The sequence below is a fragment of the Paroedura picta genome, chromosome 2 (genome assembly GCF_049243985.1).
Source record: "Paroedura picta isolate Pp20150507F chromosome 2, Ppicta_v3.0, whole genome shotgun sequence".
Lineage (NCBI taxonomy): Eukaryota > Metazoa > Chordata > Lepidosauria > Squamata > Gekkonidae > Paroedura > Paroedura picta.
In genome coordinates this window covers 32,943,855-32,950,464 of record NC_135370.1, presented here as the reverse complement: position 1 = coordinate 32,950,464, position 6,610 = coordinate 32,943,855, and the positions used below count along the sequence as shown (strand labels likewise).

The 6,610-nt window shown below is 44.9% G+C and overlaps 1 pseudogene; it reads right to left on the bottom strand.

Moving 5' to 3' along the window:
* Positions 1 to 5,655: 5,655 nt before the first annotated feature.
* LOC143828430 (26S proteasome non-ATPase regulatory subunit 7 pseudogene) lies at positions 5,656 to 6,120 on the bottom strand (annotated as a pseudogene).
* Positions 6,121 to 6,610: the final 490 nt, after the last annotated feature.

The window sequence follows — 6,610 nt, the reverse complement described above, 5'->3', positions numbered from 1 at the left end:
AAGAAAGGCAGTTTCAGTTGCTCCAAATATAGCAGCTATTGTCCTCTTTAGGTCCCTACTAATCATATTGAACCAGTGTTGCCGTCTTTTCCTACACGAAGACTGATTACGCATGGGCAGGAAGAGCCGGGCCTGTGCCTGCTTGACAGCGAGGCTAATCCCTGCTTATGCACAACATTGGTGCTTGACCCAGCCCCCTCCTGGCCCTGGTCTGCCAGTGGCCAGGCTGGGCCAGGCCCTTGCGCAGAAGGGGTTCCTCCCTGTACTATGGTGGCTGGGAGGGGACTGAAAATGCCCCACTCGGCTCCACAGTGTTTTGCAGCGTTGCGTGATTGAATGAGTTGTTTTTCTAGTTTGCAGGAAGGTAGGACCGCATTCCCACACATGGCAGAACCATTCTGCTGCGGCTGCATTTCCTGGGGGGGACATTTTAGTGGTGGAGCTACTCCGTCAGCAAAACTTGACCCTTGTGGTTGTACAGAAAGTGGTGGACTAGCTCCACTGTTGAAATGTGTTCCCCATGGGGACACAAGGAACAGCAGAGCGTGCTGCTCCACCGCAATGCATCAGCAGCGGCCCGGTATGGCTGTTGCCGTGCATAAAAGGTCTAAGTAAGTACAAGGTGCTGGGTTTGATCTTTCGTGATGGAAAGTGCCATTTAGTCACAGCTGACTTATGGTGATCCACTGGGGTGGCCAAGGTAAGAGGCATTCAGGAGTGGTTTGCTATTGCCTGCGTCCATGTCATGCCCCTAGTACTCTTGGGAGGTCTGCCATCCAAATACTGATGAGATTATCCAAATACTGATGAGATCAGGCTAGACTGGGCTATCCAGGTCATGGTGGATTGATCTTTAAAGGCCTAAAATGGCTGAACCAGAATGCCTTTAGGACCATCTCTGTGTGTATCAATCAGCCCAAGACTTGAGATCAAGCCAGAGAGCCTTTCTCTAGGAACAGAGGGATTTAACTGGTGGAAACCCATGGAAGGGATTTCTTGAACTTCTCATACCTCTCCCCCCCAAAACACACAAACACACACACACACACTTGAATCTTCTTGCAGGAACTGAGAATGGCTGTTTCCTTGAAGGTCTTCTTGATTAGTTTGAAGACCTGCTTTTTCGGGGGGGAACCTTTGAGATAGATCTGTAGAAAAACAGGGTGGCAGGGAGAGTGGCTATCAGAATGCATTGCATTTTGTTGAGGTATATTATTTATTGATGTTTTAATGACCGTACTGTTTTTCTGCATTTCTATTTTATTTTATTTTATTTTATTTTATTTTATTTTATTTTATTTTATTTTATTTTATTTTATTTTATTTTATTTTATTTTATTTTATTTTATTTTATTTTACTGTGGTCTTAAACCACCTTGGAAACTTTTAAACAAAAGATACGTAGATTAATTTTGAAAAATTAAGCACCACTAACCATACACTTGTGCCCCCAAGAGCATGAACCATTAGCATGGGTAACCAAACTGTGGATCCCTAGATGTCCATGGACTACAATTCCCATGAGTCCCTGCCAGCATGCTGTAGTCCATGGACATCTGGAGAGCCACAGTTTGGCCACCGCTGGCATAGGGTTTTCAAGGTAAGAGACATTCAGAGGTGAACTGCTATTGCCTGCCTCTCTGTAGTGACGCTGAACGTCCTTGGCAGTCTCCCATCCATGTATTAATTGGGGCTGACCTCTGCCTCTCCCATCCATACAGCAGTGGGAGAGAAAATCTTTCCTTCCTTGGCTGAACCATTTCCATTCGGTTAAATGTCTTCTGTATTAAAAGAAGATTAACTTAGTTGGCAAACCCTTGTTCATCAGATACTAATGTCTCACTGTCAATTTACAGGTAAGGTCACTGGAAGGCCATAGGACTCAGCGATAGTTTGACATGCATCCTGTTTAGATACCACAGAAGAAAAAGAAGAGTTGGTTTTCATACCCCGCTTTTCACCACCCAGGCATCTCTAAGCGGCTTACAATTGCATCCCCTTCCTGACCCTTTCTTGATCCTGCGCTCCCCCACATGCAGCCAGCTGGGTGTCCTTGGGCTCGCCATGGCACTGATAAAGCTGTTCTGACCAAGCAGTATTCTGAGGGCTCTCTCAGCCTCACCCACCTCACAGGGTGCCTGTTGTGGGGAGAAGAAAGGGAAGGAGAATGTAAGCCACTTTGAGACTCCGTCGGGTAGAGAAAAGTGGCATATAAGAACCGACTCCTTCTTCGTCTTCTCCCTCCTCCTCCTTTCCCCACAACAGACATTGGGTGAAGTTGGTGTGACAGAGAGTTCGGACTGAACTGGGCTGGGAGAACAGCTCTAAGAGAACGGTGACAGGCCATGAAAGGAACTGCCATTAAATGTACAAGAATTTTAGGCTTGCAGCTGCTGCTCCTGTATCCTGTAAATAAAAATAGCTGGCAAGAGCATCTGGGTCGACTCCCGCATCCTGCGTTCGCTTTGATTCACTGCAGTGGAATATTCTGTGTGTTTCGTGAATGCAGGAAATGAAAATCTGTGCCATCGGAGCCAAGTTCACTTGGAAAGGAAACGGCTGCAAGGGAATGTGATTGTATTCTGGAAATATATCTGATAAAAACACACGAGAGAGGTTGAAAGAGTTATTGCAAGGTCAAAGAGCACCAGGTTCAGGAGTTATATGACCCCTGTACATTTTATAGCTAGGTTGTTAACAACATTTAAACTGCAAATTAGATTTTTCAAACTATTGTAGGTATACATTTTCCAAAATCTCCTTAGAGCAATTGTGGCATCCAATAACTCGGGGAGGCTTGACATTTATTTTTATTTGTCAGTTTTTTGGTTCTGCGTCTAGGACAGGAAGGTCTCTTTCCCCAGCCTGCACAGCACAAAATCTGGAGCACTTGCTTATTTGCAGGGTCTGCGATTAACACCAGGAGAGACGGGAGTTCAGTTGGGAAGGAAGGAATGGTCCCATGGAAAGTTTCTTCTTGATTTATGTTTGTTAGCAAGCCAATCATCATATGAGATCAGGAAGGAGATCAAGTTGACTCGAATACCTGGGATTCCTTTGTTACGTAATTGGCTTAGAGTATTGTTGTGAGTCTCATAAAGATGTGAGCTCTTCCTTTATACGTGGCAAATTTCTATATCTTGCATGTGGAACAAATAGAGAGCCTTGTTAACAACCTACCTTGCAAAATTTGCCTATTACCATAATTACATGCTAGTTTGGATCGATGCCTGTCTTGCCTGCTGGTGACAGCTAATTTAAGAAGATAAACTAAAAAGATCAACCAGCAAACTGGATTCCGAATAAGTTGTTTAGCATTTAATGTCTGTTTTCCCAGCCCCACCTCAGTTCAATAAACCCATCTGCCTTGGCAGGTATTTTATTTTGCTAACTGCTTACGCCCCAAATTGGTGCTCAAGGCAAGTAATACCCCACCCATGCAATTATACGTCATATCAAGTTTGTAAAACTACAGTCCATAAATCCATCCGCCCCTTCCAAAATGCCTAGTGATGGAACTGGAGGGGGTGGGAAGGGGAGATGCCCTGGGCTATGCTTCCTAACTGAGTTCTGCACGATCGTGCCACTTCTGGGGTTTCTTGAAGTCTGAAGAATGTTTCAGGAGTATCAACAGTATAAACAGACAGGCATCGGATTGTAGACCTCCTAGAACAAAAAAAGGCTTTAGCCCAATCCAGAGGGTTTGGTGCTGCTTTCAGCTCTATGCTCTGAAAGCAGAGATCATACAGCCGAGTGGTTAGAGTGTGTGTCTAGGATCTGGGTGTCCCAGGTTCAAATCCCCACTCTTCCATGGAAGCTTGCTGGGTGACCTTGGCCCATGACACTCTGGTTAACCTACCTCACATTGTGAGAATGAGATAGAAGAGAAAAGAATGATGTAAATTGCTAGAGGTCCCCACTGGGGGCAAAAATGAAGCAAATCAAAGGATCTTGGCCATTTTTCCTGGAAAATTCCCAGTGTAAGGCTCCATGGGAAAAGAATATTTGCATGAAAGGTGGGGGTTACTGTGTGAGTTGCTAGGTCACTCTATTCTTCAGTGTGGTCTTCTGGTGACCTTCATTTTATACTCGCGTTTGTCAGACATGTGTGAATCATCAGTGACTTCTTGGATTGCATCAGAATGATGGCACCATTTGGTCAACAACACCCAACCACCCTTTTTATTTATTATTTATTATTATTTATTACTTGAATATATATACTGCTGTTCCCATTCGGGCTCATGGCGGTTTACACAATAAAAGAGTAAAAATACAATAAAACCCCTGAAATACTCCAATTTCATTGTTAACATTATTAAACTAAAAAATGGCGGTACTAATAAATCAATTTATCCCTTCGACCAGCCAGGCCACAGTCTACTGACAAGAGTGGGAACCGATGGACACAATGGAGATGTGTTGAGGCTTATAGTTGAGGCTTATAGTTGAGGCCGGGCGGTAAAGAAGATCAGTCCCCCCCCTCACAAACTGGCGGTGGAGAGTGTCAACCCCCCCTCCCGTAGTTGAGGATGCGGAGACTAAATGAGTTAGATTAAGTCATCATTGTTGCCACTGTGACCAAATGGTCACCAACTATTGTAAATTTATTGGAACTATATGGTTTTTAGGGGATGGGGTTATGTAAGCCGCCTCGAGCCTTCGGGGGGAAGCGGGATACAAATACAATAATAATAATAATAATAATAATAATAAATAATAAAGATGGGATGGGGGGATCCCAGATTGAATGGCGGGAATCCGCCCTGGCCTCAACCATATGCCTGGCGGAAGAGCTCCGTCTTACAGGCCCTGCGGAAAGTTTTAACTTCTTTATAAAGCCTGACGCAGAGTGTTAATTCAACGGAAGAGCGTCTTTCAGATTATAAATCCCGGCCATCTAGACATGATTTAGCAAGAAATACTGATCTATTGTAAGCAAATAAAGCTCAGCTAAATCTATTTGAGCCACTCAGGCTGCACTTAAGGGGTTGGGGAAGAGGGGGGTCATGTTGCAAACTCAATAAATTAAGTAAGATGAGCTGCGAGGCTTTGTAGATAAGTAATTTCTGTAAACTTAACCTTCCTTTTTCTTCCGTGCTGCCTGCACCTGCTCTCCGTGGCTGTAATTGAGTTGTCAGCATGCTGTTGAAATTAGGTTAAGAATCAGGGATTCCAAAGGTAGGGTGAAGTGTTTAATTCCCTGCTTCAGAGTGTTAATGGAGAAGTAGTGGCACTGGAAGGCCGAATATTGGAAGACAGAAGGACTTGTGTGTACACTTTGTTTAAGAGTCACAGGGCTTCTGTAATGGGGAAATTAATTTTGAACTCTTGGTAAACTACAGCCTAATGGGTGTGTGAGCTCTGAATTGGAATCTCCAGTGGGATAACTAGGGTTGCAACCTTTTAATCGGGACGACTGCTTGATGAAATGTTTAAAACTGCAGCTGAGAAAAGGGTTGCGGGCTCTTGTTTGGGCCTTTGACATCTTGAATACCCTCCCCAGCTTATGCATTTACGTGCAGAAGACAACTTCAGTGGCAGGAGAGACATCGTAACTCAGGAGTGGAACTTCTGTTTGCCACGAAGGTTTCAGGTTCAATCAGCAGCTCCAGTTAAAAAGGCTTAAGTAGTTGGGGAAGTGAAAAGTCCCCTGCCGGAGCCCCTCGACTGGTCAGAGTAGACCATCTTTTTTTTTTTTTGGCTTTAATCTTCTATAAATGCAACATGTTACTTCTTCTTTTCTTCCTTCTTGGCCTTTCCCTTCTCCTTCTCATCTTTCGTCTCCTTCTTGCTTTCCTCCTTCTCCTGGCCCTCTTTCTTCTTGGCGTCTCTGTTGACAATCTTGTTGTTGATCAGATTGTGGAGCGCGACCGCTGAACGGATCAGGGATGCCAAGTATACCACCACCATCTGGTCGTTGGTCTTCAGGTAGAAGGCCTTTACAAACTCTTGCAAGTTGACATCTGGCAACAGGTTGAAGACATCCTGCAGCTGGTAGATGATCTGGTGGTTGATGGGAAGCCTGCCTGTGGCCACCTTCTCCAGGTAGCTCCTGATATCGAGAAGCTTGGAATTCAGGCCCTTCAAGCCAAAGTAGACTATCTTGACCTGGATAGATCAGTGGTAGCTTTAAGGCAGCTCCATGTGCTTTCATGGGTCAGCAGTTTACATCCCTTTCCCAGTGGGCTGTCATGATCTTGGAAAACGGATTCTGGCTGCAGATTTCGGCTTCTTCTAGAGCACCTCTACAGTGTTGGTGGCCTACTCAGCTGCTTCAGTGGTTTTGGGCAACCACGAAGGAAGCAAAGGGCAATGGCATGCCAGAGGTCAGGAGAGGGATGTCTTGCTTTAGAAACAGTGCCAAGTCGCTGGGACAGGTTGGCCTTCTGTGCATAGGCCTTTATTCGACTACTTAGCAAAGCTGAGAGAGGGTATTGGGGAAAGTTTGCAAATTACTTGTGCCTTTCCTCAACAACTGGCTTCTCCAACAGGACAAGAGATTTGGTCCCCCCAGAAATTAGCATTTTACTCCACAGCAGTCTTTCTCAACTTTTTTATTGTTGAGAAACCCCTGAAACATTCCACAGGCTTCAAGAAAGCCCAGAAG